The sequence below is a fragment of the Bos taurus genome, chromosome 11 (genome assembly GCF_002263795.3).
Source record: "Bos taurus isolate L1 Dominette 01449 registration number 42190680 breed Hereford chromosome 11, ARS-UCD2.0, whole genome shotgun sequence".
In the NCBI taxonomy this organism is placed as follows: Eukaryota; Metazoa; Chordata; class Mammalia; order Artiodactyla; family Bovidae; genus Bos; species Bos taurus.
Genome location: NC_037338.1, coordinates 77,426,157 through 77,442,069, shown reverse-complemented (window position 1 = coordinate 77,442,069; position 15,913 = coordinate 77,426,157). Strand labels below are relative to the sequence as shown.

Genomic DNA, 15,913 nt, shown 5'->3' with positions numbered 1-15,913 from the left:
TTCCCAGGCAATCTAGGGGATTTCTACGGGATCTTCCCAACCCAGAGATTTAACCCAAGTCTCCTGTATTGCAGGCAGATTCTTTCCTGCTGAGGCACCTGAGAAGCCCATGAAAATTTAGACCTAGGTTGGATCCTTGGGTTGGGAAGGTCCCCTGAAGAAGGAAATGTCAACCCACTCCAGGATTCTTGCCTGGGAAATTCCGGACAGAGGAGCATGGCTGGCTACAGTCCATGGGGTCTCAAGAGTGGGACACGACTCAGAAGTAAACCATCATCACCACCACCACCACCACGACACACACACACACACACACACACATGAAGATAGACAAGGTAGACAAGATACAGAAAAATGGTTGTCAGTGTGAACAGATTTTAGTTTATGTGTTCTCTTTAAAACTAAATTCTAATAGAATAGAGAAATATATTCTAATAGATTAAACAATATAACATTTCTGCAAAGATTCCATGGAAATGCATGTACGGAGCACTTAGATATAGGCATAATACTTTGTGCTAGGAGTACAAAGATGCATCCCAATTCCTGTCTTCAGAGGCCTTAAATACTCATTAGAGACAAGGGAATAAATAAAGGCAAAATGCATCACAAGTGCTTTGTTTGAAATGTGTTCAAGGCAGTTCTCTAAGAGAAAGTGAAAGTCGCTCTGCCATGTCTGACTCTTTGTGACCCCCATGGACTATACAGTCCATGGAATTTTTCAGACCAGTATACTAGAGTGGGTAGCCATTCGCTTTTCCAGGGGATCTTCCCAACCCAGGGATCGAACCCAGGTCTTCCACATTGCAGGCAGATTCTTTATCAGCTGAGCCACTAGGGAAGCCCAAGAATGCTGGAGTGGGTAGCCTATCTCTTCTCCAATGGATCTTCCTGATCCCGGAATCAAACCAGGGCCTCCTGCATTGCAGGCAGATTCTTTGCCAACTCAGCTACCAGGGATGCCCTCTCTAAGAGATGATGTTGTCAACTGCACAGTGAGTATTGAGATCAAGGAAGGGTTGGCAGAGGAGGCAACGTTTGAGTTCAGTGTTGGAGATAAGTAAGGTTGGCCAGGAGATGAGGGGAAAAAACCAGAAAACAGTACGAGTATAGATATGATAATGTGATGGCCCAGAAGGCTTGTGTGAGTGGGAAAGGCAGCTGTGGGTTTCACTGAAATGAGATCTGTACCATCAGGTGCTGTCAGGTGAAAATGGCAGGGTAAGTAGCATATTTGATAGCAACCAGGATAAGGCTCCCTTGCAAACTGAACTTGAAACAAGCTAGATATAAGTATAGATCTATTAAGGCAAAGCGCTTCATGTGTCAGTATCTATTAACTGCTTGATGCTGAGATGTATTTGTGCTGAGTGGCAGGAGCTGGTGGGCCTGCCAGTCCCAGTAGGGTGTAAGATCCAGAGAGGTTTTTCCCAAAGATAAGTATTTGCTTGCAAGTACACACACCCCCTATTGTATTACAATGTGATTATACTTCATACTCTTCTAAGAGATAAAATTGTCTATGATGGAAATCAGAGGGAGAGCACAATGCAGGGCTAGGGGCTGGTTGGCAGCATGCAAGATCAAACTCCCTTTTAACTTGTATTAGACGAGGGATTAACACTGGGTTTTATGATATTTTTGACTGACACTCTTACAGTTCCATTAAGAATAATCTTGGGAAATTATCTGAATGCATCTACTTAAATGACAAGAATGGATGATAAATTATATATCTCCATAGCTGTCTGTAAAAAGAGGGGGAGGTTCTGTAGACACTGGAGATTAGGCTTTGCTCCGTATTTTTGTAGTTCTATTATTTTCCCATCTTAAGTTAGTGAAGTAGAGTTGATGGCTTTACCTAGTTTCATGGAAAGCAAGCATATCACACTATGTCTGTACATGCTCAGCCTCTCAGTAGCGTCCAACTCTTTGTGACGCTATGGACCATAGCCCACCAGGTTCCTCTTTTCTCAGCAAGAATACTGGAGTCATTTCCTCCTCTAGAGGATCTTCGCGATCTTGGATCAAGCCCGCATCTCCTGCATCTCTTGCTTTGGCAGGCAGATTCTTTACCATTGAACCACCTGGGAAGCCCTTACTTGGGAAACCAGAAATTGTCTTCCCTGGTGGCTCAGATGGTAAAGCGTCTGCCTGCATGCGGGAGACCTGGGTTCGATCCCTGGGTTGGGAAGATCTCCTGGAGAAGGAAATGGCAACCCACTCCAGTATTCTTGCCTGGAGAATCCCACGGACGGAGAAGCATGGTAGGCTACAGTCCATGGGGTTGCAAAGAGTCGTACACGACTGAGCAACTTCACTCACTTCACTTGTTTGTATCACCTCTGAGATACCATAATACAAATGTCTCTCACTGTGATGAAAAATGCACATGTCTATGCAGAATGATATCTGATTCAACATTGTGTTTGTGTTTCTCCAGTAGGCCCCTTTGAAAGGACGAACACATGCATTTCCTTTACCATCTGATCTTGATTTTATTCTAACCCTGTTATTTCCCACCCACGCAGGGCTTTGTGGCTTCCAACCCAGATTTATGAGATAATAGACCAGTGTTGCTGCCTCAGGAAAAGGTGCAACAATGAAAGTTTTTCTGTTCAATAAAATTATTAAATGATATTTTTGCTGTTTTTTCCCCAATATTTTTTATGAACTTTTACATTCACAGAGTTTCATAAAGTCCTGTGGCTCTTCAAGCAATAACCAATTACAACTGTTTGTCCTGTTGCCCAGGGTGAGATGTGATTGAAGTAGGACCAGGTCTGAATGTCCAATGAACACTTTCAAATTTCAGTAAAATTAGTAATGTTACTTTATTCATGAAAGTGCTTTGAAAGGTTTAATTTTACTGATTGGATAGAAATTGGGAATATTACTGTTATTGCAATGCATATACTTCAGGCTACACCAGTGTGCATATAAGGATAGTGTTTCAGTAACATTTACAAATGGAGAAGGCAATGGCACCCCATTCTAGTGTTCTTGCCTGGAAAATCCCATGGACGGAGGAGCCTGGTAGGCTGCAGTCCATGAGGTCGCTAAGAGTCGGACAGGATTGAGCGACTTCACTTTGACTTTTCACTTTCATGCATTGGAGAAGGAAATGGCAACCCACTCCAGTGTTCTTGCCTGGAGAATCCCAGGGACGGGGGAGCCTGGTGGGCTGCCATCTATGGGGTTGCACAGAGTCGGACACAACTGAAGCGACTTAGCAGCAGCAACATTTACAAAAGCAGTTGCACATTGACTGGTCCTTCCTTTCACTTTTCCCCAACAGTTCTGAGAAACCCCAGAATCTTTAATGTAACCTGTGGACCTGTCAGTTTTCTTTGCAACTAGAATTAGCCATTTTTTTCCCACTATGCTGTGACTTGCTCTAATGATGTCTGCTACTTCAATATTCTGTCTTGCTGTCCCTATTAAACCATTTAAATGTTCTAGTAATTTTAATATCTTTCATCTAGGTCACATCATCCCAGCTTCTTCTTGCCCCTGAAAGCAAGATAAATATAATTATCCAGATCATAAGCTACACTCTCAGATTGAAAATATTGTCACAGCTTATATCATTATGTTTTCCAGTAAGAGGATCACTAGTTGTCACTTGTAAATCTTTCTCTTTTTCAGATTTCATATAAGATAGGATATGATCTGTAGTCAAATGAAGCAAATCTATTCCAGTCATTAGTTTTTGCTGTCTGTTGGGAGAATGGGGGAAAGTAGGAGAAATGTTCCTGGTTTGACAGCCCTGCATAATTTACCTCTCTGAGTAAAACTAAAATGAAATATCCTCTCTGGGTCAAACTGAAATGAGCCACCTTGTCAGTTAGTACTAGCATCTTCTCCAGTAAATAGATCTGTCTCTTTGTACTGCTTTTTTGTGTGGAGGACAAGGTTCCCCAAGGTGAGAGCTATTAGTTTATTATGGTGGTACACAAGTCTTTAGTTTTGTGTTGGTCACATGGGTTATATTTTTAGATCAAAAGATTGTCCCTTTGCAAATTCTTCCCCCTGGGGTAATTGTAATTTCTCAAAAATATATGACAGATGAGGCAGCTTTGGGTAAACATTTATGTACCATGCATTTCAGTTGGACTGGAACTTGGCTTCTAGTTAAGTAGAACAAGTAACACCACTTCCCTAGAATCAGTTGCACAGTTTGATTTATATTACGTTGAGACATCTACTGGGAATCCAACTCAAACAGCAATGGAGTTCAGGTACATCTAGAAGCCTGGAGGATGGGTAGACTCATTGATAACCAAAATGCAAAGTAAGGGTGACTGTGTTCCACAGAGTGAATTGACCATAATAAAACTTGAAGTCTGGATTCATGATCAAGATTCTGTAACAGGGCATGAGGGTGAGAAGAAAGAAGCAGTTCTGTTGGTAACATGTTAACTGGTGAAAATAGCGTCATCTGGAATATAACAGGTGACCTTTGCTGGCTCTTTCCTTTCTGTTTCTATCAATAGTTATACGTATGGACACTTCTTCTTTTCTAACGAAAAATACAAATGCATATTTACACATTTATTTGTATAATAGATTAAAACTTCAATCCGTATATTGGAGCAGCATAATGACATTCACATATAAGTATTTGCATATGAAAGTCCTTGATTTGCATGGACAATTATAAGTACTTCTTTTTTTGCTGATGCAAATGAAGAAACACCTTTGGAAAATTGGCCTCATAATTTCTAATCATATATCATTGAATGGTGCATACACTTTTAGGAAAGGAATTGGCATCATTTTAAGAATAAGAAGTCATTTAGCAAGATTTTCTCTGGGAGAAGTGCTTCACAGAATGATCTTTTTTCTAATAATGCTTAAAAATTGAGCATTCAGTAGTCCAAAGCTGAAAGAGACGAAAGACTGACTTGGTGGTTCCTGGGTAAGCACAGAATGGCATACTTGACTTCACTTGACTGTTATATGAAGAATTTTATAAATGTTTTCATTAGAAGCAATCAGAGGATTGTTTGTTTATGATCTTTACGTTACAGAGGATTGAAGTCTCTGAAAGGAAAGAGTGGCAGGAGGCGACTGGTTAAGTTTAAACAGGTCAAAGCTCAGCTTAGAAGGCCAGGGGCCATCCTAGGCGTTTTCAGTAATATTCCCAGGTTTCTATCGCTGCAAATAAATTTCAAAGTGAGTTAAATATTTCCTGAGGGCGTGAAACTCACATTAGAGTTTGAGCAGTTGTCAAAAAAGCTCTAGATCTCTCAGAAGACTGAGTATGTAGCATGATCTTTACTGTCGACATTCTGTCCAAAGTGTTTGGTCTGTCTCAGGGTGTTTCTCCCTGGTTATCAGTGATTTAGATATGTGAAATTGCTTCTTGTCATAAGCATGATCAGGAGGAGAACATTTTCAGTTCTATCATTTATATGCTTTCAGTAATTACACTTCATTTACTGGGTCATGAGAAATGACATTTTTGTTTCTAAGTGAATAGTGTTATAATGAATTCACTTCAGATTGTTAAATCTTGTCTGTAACTGAGGTGACTCTGCCCTTATAAAATCACTCTGCAGTAAACCTTTTTCCCTCCTTGTTCATCCAATAACATAGCCATCCTCAGCACATGAAACAGATGCCTCTTAGAAGGCTGCTGACTTCTTTATCCAGGTTATTTTATGAAAGGGCATGAGGACACTATGTTGGGGACATATTTTATGAAAGGGCATGGGGACACTAACCACAGCACAGTGACTCAGGCTCCAGTAGAATGTTTTTCTAGCTTGGTGCAGTGAGCCATCTCCCTTTCCTTCCCCTGAGGCCTGAATGGATTTGTATGTCTGCCAGGAAGGATTCTGGGCATCATTCTCCTCACGCATTTCATTCTTATACTTTCGTATCTGTTAGCAATTCCAGAAGCTGTCATTGCTTTGGCATATTAATTAAATTTAAACTTAGAATTGATTTCCAGTCATTTCATTCATATATATATATATATGTATGTATATATAATATATATTATAGACTTGTGAATTATATGTCTATAAAACTGAATATATATGTATACACATATAATATATATATATATATATATATATATATATATATATATATATATGTGTGTGTTTGTGTGTGTCTTCCAACTGAAAAGTTTATCCATAAGGATAATAAAATTTTTTCCACTCTTATGCAAGTAGGTTTGAAATCTGAAAAAAAAATTGGGGAACACTTCAATAATTACAACACCTTTTGTATATCTGTAACAGTTCTTATGTTTACAGTAACCTTATTGTGAAGGTAGGCCAAAATAACAGTCCCTAGTTTATAGATGAGAAAATGGAGTTTGAGGAGATTTAAATGATCTGTTCAAGGTGATAACATGAGTCACTGCAAGACCCAAGGCTGAACTCAACATCAAGGGCCCTAGTTTGGTGTTTCTTCTGGTCCCATCAGGCCTGTGTCTCCTTCTCTTGTATATCTAATAGCAGCTTCCACAGCCTTGGGTAGAGCTTAGAGTCTAGGCTGTGCTTGTTAAATTAATACAGGCTTCTTCCTTAGCAATTACACAGTATTCCCAAACCAAGTGGGAATACTGCTCAGTGGTCTCACCTGTTAGCCCAACAATAATATCCTTAAAAATGCCAAGAGAAAGGGCAACAAGCTTAGAAGATAAAACTGTCACTTTAACTATCCTGAATGGTGATATCATATTATATAGAACCTGTTTTGAGAGAGATGTGAGAAATCACGAGAGGATACCATCAATATATATCTCATTAAACTACGGCAATTAATACTGCCACATTAAGGCCTCATGCTGTTTGAGGCAGTAAAACTTACAGCCTCTTTCTGTCCTGCAGATTTCTCCAAGGAACAGTTCAGTTTCCAAATCTGCCATGCAGCCTCATCAGCTTCTGCAACACACATACACACACTGTTCTACCTTGTCCGGCCTCAGATGAGACCCACCTCTATTGTTACACTGTGTTCACATGTTTCATGCTTATCTCTTTTGTCCCACCACTAGTTATGAACATCTGGAACAAAAGGCTAGAACTGAGTTCATTTTACCCTCAAAGCCTAATAGGTACTTAACACGTGTTTCTTGGATGAATAGTAGAATCTAAAGAAATAGATCTTAAGTTACATTTGTCAGCCATCTGTAGGCATGCTGCATCAAATTTGAAGCACCACAGTTTAGGAGATATAAGAGGATACAAAAAGGAGTAATAATTATGATGAAGTGGCTGAAAAGTGAGAACTTAAAGGCAGGTTAAATCCCTGGAATAATGGCATGGGTGAGCCTGCTTGTCACGTTCACATGTATATTTCTATAACTGATTGAAAGCTTTTTGAAGATGCCCATGGAGCTTATTAGTACAGGAAATGGCAAAGAATACTTTCTCAGTTAAAATTTGTCAACCTGATTAATAGAAGATATTTATAAGCAGGCGAAGAGTGTACCTCCAGCCCTTCTTCCTCCTTTGAGTCATAAAAATCCACCATTTGGTTAACCATTGGTCTCCCTAGCCCACAAGACTAAAGTGTTTTGAGAGAGAAAACTGTGGGAAGTGGAGAGGACAGACAGAGCCCCCAAAGGATGCGTGACGTGCAAGATTGGGAGCTGTCCTCCACTCCTCAAAAATCAAAGGCACTTGGCAGCTTCTTAGGACTGAGGAAAACATGCTCTCTATGATTGTGCACAGGAACACTTGAAATGGAGATACACATTTCATAACACATAAACAGGCCCCACGCCCACATGGGGGCGACGCAGGGCCAAGAGGGTTGGAGGGCCACAATGTGAACTCCAAATTTGTGTTGAGCTTTGCTAAAAACTTTGAAATATGAAGTAAAATGAGGGAAAGCTGACTTTTTTAAAAGGTATATAAAGGTATTAGTAAAAGGATGCTAACCTACCCACTTAATAAACACTGAGTGATTTTTAGGCACCAGAACTTTATTTTTTTAATATGAATTTATTGATTTTAATTGGAGGCTAATTATTTTACAATATTATAGTGGTTTTGCCATACATTGACATGAATCCGCCACGGGTGTACATGTGTTCCCCATCCTGAACCCCCCTCCCACCTCCCTTCCCATTCCATCTCTCTGGGTCATCCCAGTGCACCAGCCCTGAGCACCCTGTCTCATGCATCAAACCTGGACTGGCAATTCATTTCACATATGATAATATACACGTTTCAATGTCATTCTCCCAAATCATCCCACCCTTGCCCTCTCCCACAGAGTCCAAAAGACTGTTCCATACATCTGTGTCTCTTTTGCTGTCTCACATATAGGGTTATCACTACCATCTTTCTAAATTCCATATATATGCGTTAGTATACTGTATTGGTGTTTTCTTTCTGACTTACTTCACTCTGTATAATAGGGTCCAGTTTCATCCACCTCATTAGAGTTGATTCAAATGTATTCTTTTAAATGGCTGAATAATATTCCATTATGTATATGTACCACAGCTTTCTTATCCATTCGTCTGCTGATGGGCATCTAGGTTGCTTCCATGTCCTGGCTATTATAAACAGTGCTGTGATGAACATTGGGGTACACGTGTCTCTTTCCCTTCTGGTTTCCTCGGTGTGTATGCCCGGCAGTGTGATTACTGGATCATAAGGCAATTCTATTTCCAGTTTTTTAAGGAATATCCACACTGTTCTCCATAGTGGCTGTACTAGTTTGCATTCCCACCAACAGTGTAAGAGGGTTCCCTTTTCTCCACACCCTCTCCAGCATTTATTGCTTATAGACTTTTGAATAGCAGCCGTTCTGACTGGTGTGAAATGGTACCTCATTGTGGTTTGATTTGCATTTCTCTGATAATGAGTGATATTGAGCATCTTTTCATGTGTTTGTTAGCCATCTGTATGTCTTCTTTGGAGAAATGTCTGTTTAGTTCTTTGGCCCATTTTTTGATTGAGTCATTTATTTTTCTGGAATTGAGCTGCAGGAGTTGCTTGTATATTTTTGAGATTAATTCTTTGTCAGTTGCTTCATTTGCTATTATTTTCTCCCATCCTGAAGGCTGTCTTTTCACCTTTCTTATAGTTTCCTTTGTTGTGCAAAAGCTTTTAAGTTTAATTAGGTCCCATTTGTTTATTTTTGCTTTTATTTCCAATATTCTGGGAGGTGGGTCATAGAGAATCCTGCTGTGATTTATGTCGGAGAGTGTTTTGCCTATGCTTTCCACTAGGAGTTTTATAGTTTCTGGTCTTACATTTAGATCATTAATCCATTTTGAGTTTATTTTTGTGTATGGTGTTAGAAAGTGTTCTAGTTTCATTCTTTTACAAGTGGTTGACCAGTTTTCCCAGCATCACTTGTTAAAGAGATTGTCTTTTCTCCGTTGTATATTCTTGCCTCCTTTGTTGAAGATAAGGTGTCCATAGGTGCATGGATTTATCTCTGTGCTTTCTATTTTGTTCCATTGATCTATATTTCTGTCTTTGAGGCACCAGAATTTTAAATGGATGATCCTTTCCCATAAATAGAAGTCCAGAGTCCCTACTGCTTCCTTCTGGGAGCTTCCATGTCTCTTCTTGTAGCATCATAAATAAGGGAAATCAGGATTTTTCCACGTTCTAAAGGAAACTTGTTACCATCTGCTCCAGGATCTGACTTATCAACCAGGGCCAACCACTGGGATTTGCGTGGAAGGATCATTAGAAAGATGTGGTCCCCTGAAGATCCTACACCATATCTGCTGCTTTAGGGACAAGCTAATAATGGCTCGGCCGGAGAAGGCGATGGCACCACACTCCAGTGCTCTTGCCTGGAAAATCCCATGGATGGAGGAGCCTGGTAGGCTGTAGTCCATGGGGTCGCGAAGAGTTGAATACGATTGAGCGACTTCACTTTCACTTTTCACTTTCATGCATTGGAGAAGGAAATGGCAACCCACTCCAGTGTTATTGCCTGGAGAATCCCAAGGATGGGGGAGCCTGATGGGCTGTCATCTATGGGGTCGCACAGAGTCGGACACGACTGAAGCGACTTAGCAACAGCAGCAGCAATAATGGCTCTGCACCCAGAATCCTGGGTTTTCGCTGATCAGAATTCAGACTTAATGTTGCCCAGGATGTTCAAAATCACATCAGAGAGAATAATTTGTCATGAGGATAAATAAATAATACATTTGCTAGTTAGCGTGCAAATAAATGATGACTCCTGGAAACTGTAACCTATTCAAATCCTATCTTTTTGAGCAAAATTGGGCCTACCATATAGGCAGAACTGCTCCTCCATTTCTAACTTTAATGTTCCTGCTTTGGCACAGGTATTCCTTTTCATTAGAGCTTTTCAACCAGAAAAGCTAATACCGGAATATATTATACTACATATTTACCTCAAACTTAACAGGACTGAAGCCTTGGTGGAGCAGTTGACATGCGAGGAATACTAACAGCACTGAGCAGAGCAGGGGAAGGAAAGAAACAGAAATGAGATGGAGAGTGACATTGTTGCTTATACATGAATAACGTAAAAGGCAGAGTAAAATTCTCAGGTAGGAAAGCTGGTCAGAGGCAAAGTATGCTGAGATAGATTTTTTTTAAATGGCAAAGAGAACAACAGTAGGCATTTTCCACAACTTTTACCAAATAGTGAATTTATAGGATTAAAAAATAAAATATACACATGTAGGTGGAGTACTAAGGTTATTGGTAGAAATGAAAGTCGGCTAATGGATTCCTATCTTTTAAGGACTTTATTGCTAGAGTCTAGATTTATAAAGAGGGATACATCCAAAAATAGAACTCATTTTTTAAAAACCAAAGAATCACTGATAGGAATTTGTGCAAGCCATAATGTTGCTCATCCCTTTACATGTTATTGATTTACCTTAGAGGAGATGAGTATAATTTTAAGAGATGGTTGGAAGACAAGACTCAGTCATTTTCACTTTATAGTACTCTTATTGTGATTTTGAACTGTGGTTTTTGTGGTGCATTATTGTATAACTTTCCAAGTTATACAATAATTGGTCATACCAGCTAAGCAGCCAACTCCGTAGGAGAAATCATGCATTTTTAACTTTTTATTCTGCTATATAACACCTAGCACAGTGGTGGCCACATTAAAACCCAGTTACATATACAAAACACATCCTCCCCAGTAATACTCTTATGTGAAGGGACTGAACTGGAGCTGAGTAGTGGGCAGCCCCACAGTGCTGCCTGCAGACACATGGTCATTGCTTATGGCAATCTCTTGTGGACACTTTGAGGACAGAGGTATCTCAGAATCCCCAGAATCTAGCTTGACACCTAGCACAGAGTGGGTACCCGTAGCTGGCAAATACAGAGGTCTGTTTGATTTGCAGTTCCACTTAAGGTATAAACCCACATTGTAACCTGCAGCTCTACAGTCTTTTCCCTTCATTGTTCTCTCAAAGGATGATTAGACATAAGGTGGAACTAAAAGTCAAGAGAAGAAATTGGGTCAAATAAGCCTCAGGTGTTGAATGTGACAGGAGAGAATTTGTATGACTCCCCTGGGCCCAGGAGCTGTGGAGTGTCCTTAGATGACCCGGGCAGAAGAGAGGGGGAGTTTGACAATTATGCAGAGAGGCTGGAATAGAAGCAGAAGCAGTGACTCGAAAATGGCACAGCTCCAAGCTTCGGAACCGTGACGGAAGCAGGTGATGATTTGTGGAGCTATCTTAGTCTCCAACAGAAACAAGAAAAGACAGTTTTGATGAAGAAGTTGAAAGGAATAGAATGTAATAGGTAAATCTGAGGAAAACTAAGCAGACAGTTTGCACGTGTGAGCATAGTAGGTGTGCTTCCACCTTGGGGTCGCTCTCCAGAGAGCCCGTGATTCCCATCTTTTCATTCTTCAGGTCCTTACTTATTCATCACTTTATCAATGGTACAGATGAACCTATTTCCAGGACAGGGATAGAGACACAGACATAGTGAATGCACATGTGGACACAGGGGAGGAGGATAGGAAGCGGAAGGTGGGGTGAACTGGGAGATTAGGATTGACATATATGTACTACAATGTGTGAAATAGACAGCTAGTGAGAGGCTGCTCTATAACACAGGCAGCTCAGCTCGGTGCTCTGTGATGACCTAGAGGGTTGGGTGGAGCGGGTGAGAGGGAGGCTCAGGAGGAAGGGGACATGTGTGTACCTATAGCTGATTCACTTTGTTGTACAGTAGAAACTAACATAACATTATAATGCAATTACACTCAAATTAAAAAAAGAAAAAAAATGAGGTTTTGCCTGGCCATCATATTGAAAACACAGCAGTCCATCTCCCCCATCCCTCTGTGTGCTTTAATGGACTTGCCGTGCTCTCCTCCATAGCGTTACTCATTTCTTAAAGTACCATTTCCTTTCTTATTTATGATCTGTCTCTTTTGAGTGCAGCAAAAGAGCCACGAAGGCAGGAATGTTGGCTGTGTTAATTCTCTGCTGCCTCCTCAGCACTTAGAATAGTGCTCAGAACTTAGTAGGCATTGAATGAATGAATGAATGAATGAAGCAAACTCTCTGGAGGGAAGCACTGAGAACTGGGGATGGCAGATTTCTTGATCCATCACAAATTTTTATTTGCTAGACAATCAGATTCTCTTTCCTGGCTTCGATGTTTCATCTGTAATATTGCCTGAGTCATGACAAGTTGGGGGTAAGAAGAACATCGTATTTCCCCAGGGAAAAAACTAGACTAGTACATCTCTTTAAATTTCTTCTGCTTCATAGTCCCATGACTTTGTGAATCTAAGGTTTCATGATCTAAATATTCCATTTCCCCCCACAGTGAATCCTCCTTTACCTTTTAAATCAAATGAATATCTCAATTTTATGTGAAACCCCCAAATGGTGAACTTTATCATCGGTTTATATGTGAGTAAAATACATATATATACAAGCATGCCAGTAAAATACATATATAAACATACAAATGTGATGCTGCTGCTAAGTCGCTTCAGTCGTGTCCGACTCTGTGCGACCCCATAGACAGCAGCCCACCAGGCTCCCCTGTCCCTGGGATTCTCTAGGCAAGAACACTGGAGTGGGTTGCCATTTCTTTATCCAATGTATACACACCTATGTGTAAACATAAGATATAAAAGAAACCAAAATAATTTTCTGTGCCATTAGTCTACTAGTTATTCTATATTGGCAAATTGGCTAGTATATCCAGTTGAACCATTCGAAGCAGTTTTACTGATGTATTTTCTTTTTTACCACCTGTTCTTTAAAAGAATTGACCAGATGCAATAGACAATTCCTTAGCTGTTATTTAGAGAAAGCTTTGAGCTTGAATCAATATGATATTTCGCTCTGTAGGTATTGAAAATCATTCTACTGTTGTCACTAATTGCTTTGATATTCTGCAAAAGTACAAAGTGTCAGCTATTTATTAATAAATCTGTTTTTGTAGTAGGGGGTGCATCTTTACTGTTTATCATGTACCAGCAGTAAAAAGTACTGAAGCCCTGAGTAGAGCATGTAATGAAAGACTCTGTCAGTGTGCGGTGTATCTGCTGATTAGAAAGCAGGGATCTTGTGTAAAGGGATACACAAGAAGAAGGACAGTATACAGACAATTCTTCCAAAGCCCTCATCGCCAGTGATTACTCTTACATGGATTAAATGCTGTCAGATACAATCATTTATCAAGCAGTTGTGAAATGGGGAAATATAAAATTAAAAAGAGATTTCTGATGGCTTGTCACAGTCAGCCACTGGGCTAGGCTTGCATAGAATTCATGAGATTAAGTAGATAAAACACACATTTATTGGATTCTCTGGTGTAACTAAATTGAGAAAGGTGGTTTGCAAGACAGATATCTCATGTCTTTTAGTCAGCAGTGAGTGATAGAGAAAGCAGTCCTCTATCTTCATCTTTTCCACAGAACTCTTCTAGAGATGCAAACCGCAGCTCCAAACCATCCTGGGAAACAAAATTGTTTCCTCAGACAAGAAGGAGTGATGGGAGAATGTACTCCTCCATCATATACAAGCTACCATGTACTCAAATTTATTGCTGGATGTAGATGTCTATGAGTTATTATTTGGGGAGCATTGAGAAAACTCTCTTAGTCTCCAAGGATCGTTTGCACCAGCTTAGACCAGTCTCTGAAATCATCATCACTGTGTCTGACAATTACAGGGACCCAAATTCCATGGATTATTTTTTCCTCCAGGTCTAGTTTAAGGATGTTTAAGGACTAGTTTAAGGATGACACCAACAAAAATGAACTTTATCTGGACAAGAAATACAATATAGCTCCTAGGGACCCTGTGCTGGAAACTCAGAGGAGCTGAGCATGTGTACATAGCCTCTAGTTCGTCCAGACAGACCACAGACTTCTGCTCTGGCAGAACATCTAAAGCTTTTCAGAACATGTGAATTAAATGCCTAATACAATATGTGCCAAGCCAATAGGGAGGAATACAAGTGACTTCTGTTTCTAGTGGGAGGAAAGTGTATAAATAAATAACTGCACACATGCAATATGCTAACTGAGAAATGCATTATGCCGGTTAGGGTTTAAGTGGAATTAGTAGCATATTGGGCTAGAGGAAAAGTTTCATTTAAGCTTTATGGAGAATGTGATTCTAGGAGGAGGCTTCTAGAAGGGTTGAGGGTCATCAGATAAACCAGGAAGTTTGAAATATTACAAAAGGCCTTTTTTCCTCTTAGTGCTCAGCGCTGACCAGTTGCACGCCTCTTTTCCTCCACTGCCTCCCAGTTCTAGATTAGTTGTCGCCATGGGTTTTGGAGACTTGAAAAGCCCCGCTGGCCTCCAGGTGCTCAATGACTACTTGGCAGACAAGAGTTACATAGAGGGATATATGCCATCACAAGCAGATGTGGCAGTATTTGAAGCCGTCTCCGGGCCACCACCTGCTGACTTATGTCATGCCCTCCATTGGTATAATCATATCAAATCTTATGAGAAGGAAAAGGCCAGCCTGCCAGGAGTGAAGAAAGCTTTGGGCAAGTATGGCCCTGCTAATGTGGAAGACACCGCAGAAAGTGGAGCTACAGATAGTAAAGATGATGAGGACATGGATCTCTTTGGATCTGATGAGGAGGAGGAAAGTGAAGAAGCCAAGAGGATAAGAGAAGAACATCTTGCCCAGTATGAGTCAAAGAAAGCCAGAAAACAAGCACTTGTCGCCAAGTCTTCCATCTTATTAGATGTGAAACCTTGGGATGATGCCTGATATGGCAAAACTAGAGGAATGTGTCAGAAGCATTCAAGCAGATGGCTTGGTCTGGGGCTCTTCTAAACTAGTTCCGGTTGGGTATGGCATTAAAAAACTTCAAACACAGTGTGTAGTTGAAGATGACAAAGTTGGGACAGACATGCTGGAGGAGCAGATCACTGCTTTCGATGAGTATGTACAGTTTATGGATGTGGCTGCATTCAACAAGATCTAAAATCCATCATGTATCAGTGCCCTTAAATAAAAGTTTGAAAGACAAAAAATAAATAAATAAGTAGATAGATAAAATATTACAAAAGAAATGCCGAAAAATGAAATAGTCTTGCACAGTGCAGTGCTTCCTCTCTGACAATTGGTGCTTTGAATTCTTCCCACCCCAGCCTGATTCACATAGTTTTTTTCTTCTGTGGCAGCTTTCATTCATATAGCACTATGTAGCTTATGAGTATTTACATATGTTGTCTCATTTGATCTTCTGGCCACCTTCAAGTTTTTTCAGGCTTAGGAAAGACTGGCCAAGCACTGCAGAAAATTATCTGAGTGATGATTTTATCAACTTCTTCAAGGAGAGTACATAGCAGGCTCCAGCCTACACACATAGAAACATTAATTCATTACATGTCGTGGGTGTCATAGGGCATTAAGACTTAATCCTCTGGTTGAGAAAGCGTAGGATAGATATCCACCAAATTCATCTCCTTGTTGTCCTGA

At 40.3% G+C, this 15,913-nt stretch overlaps 1 long non-coding RNA gene and 1 pseudogene across 1 annotated transcript in view; both read left to right on the top strand.

Moving 5' to 3' along the window:
* LOC112448818 (uncharacterized) overlaps positions 1-15,913 on the top strand; it is a 412,466-nt gene that overhangs the window by 229,134 nt on the left and 167,419 nt on the right. The gene's annotated exons all lie outside the window — the stretch shown is intronic.
* LOC785416 (elongation factor 1-beta-like) lies at positions 14,723-15,473 on the top strand (annotated as a pseudogene).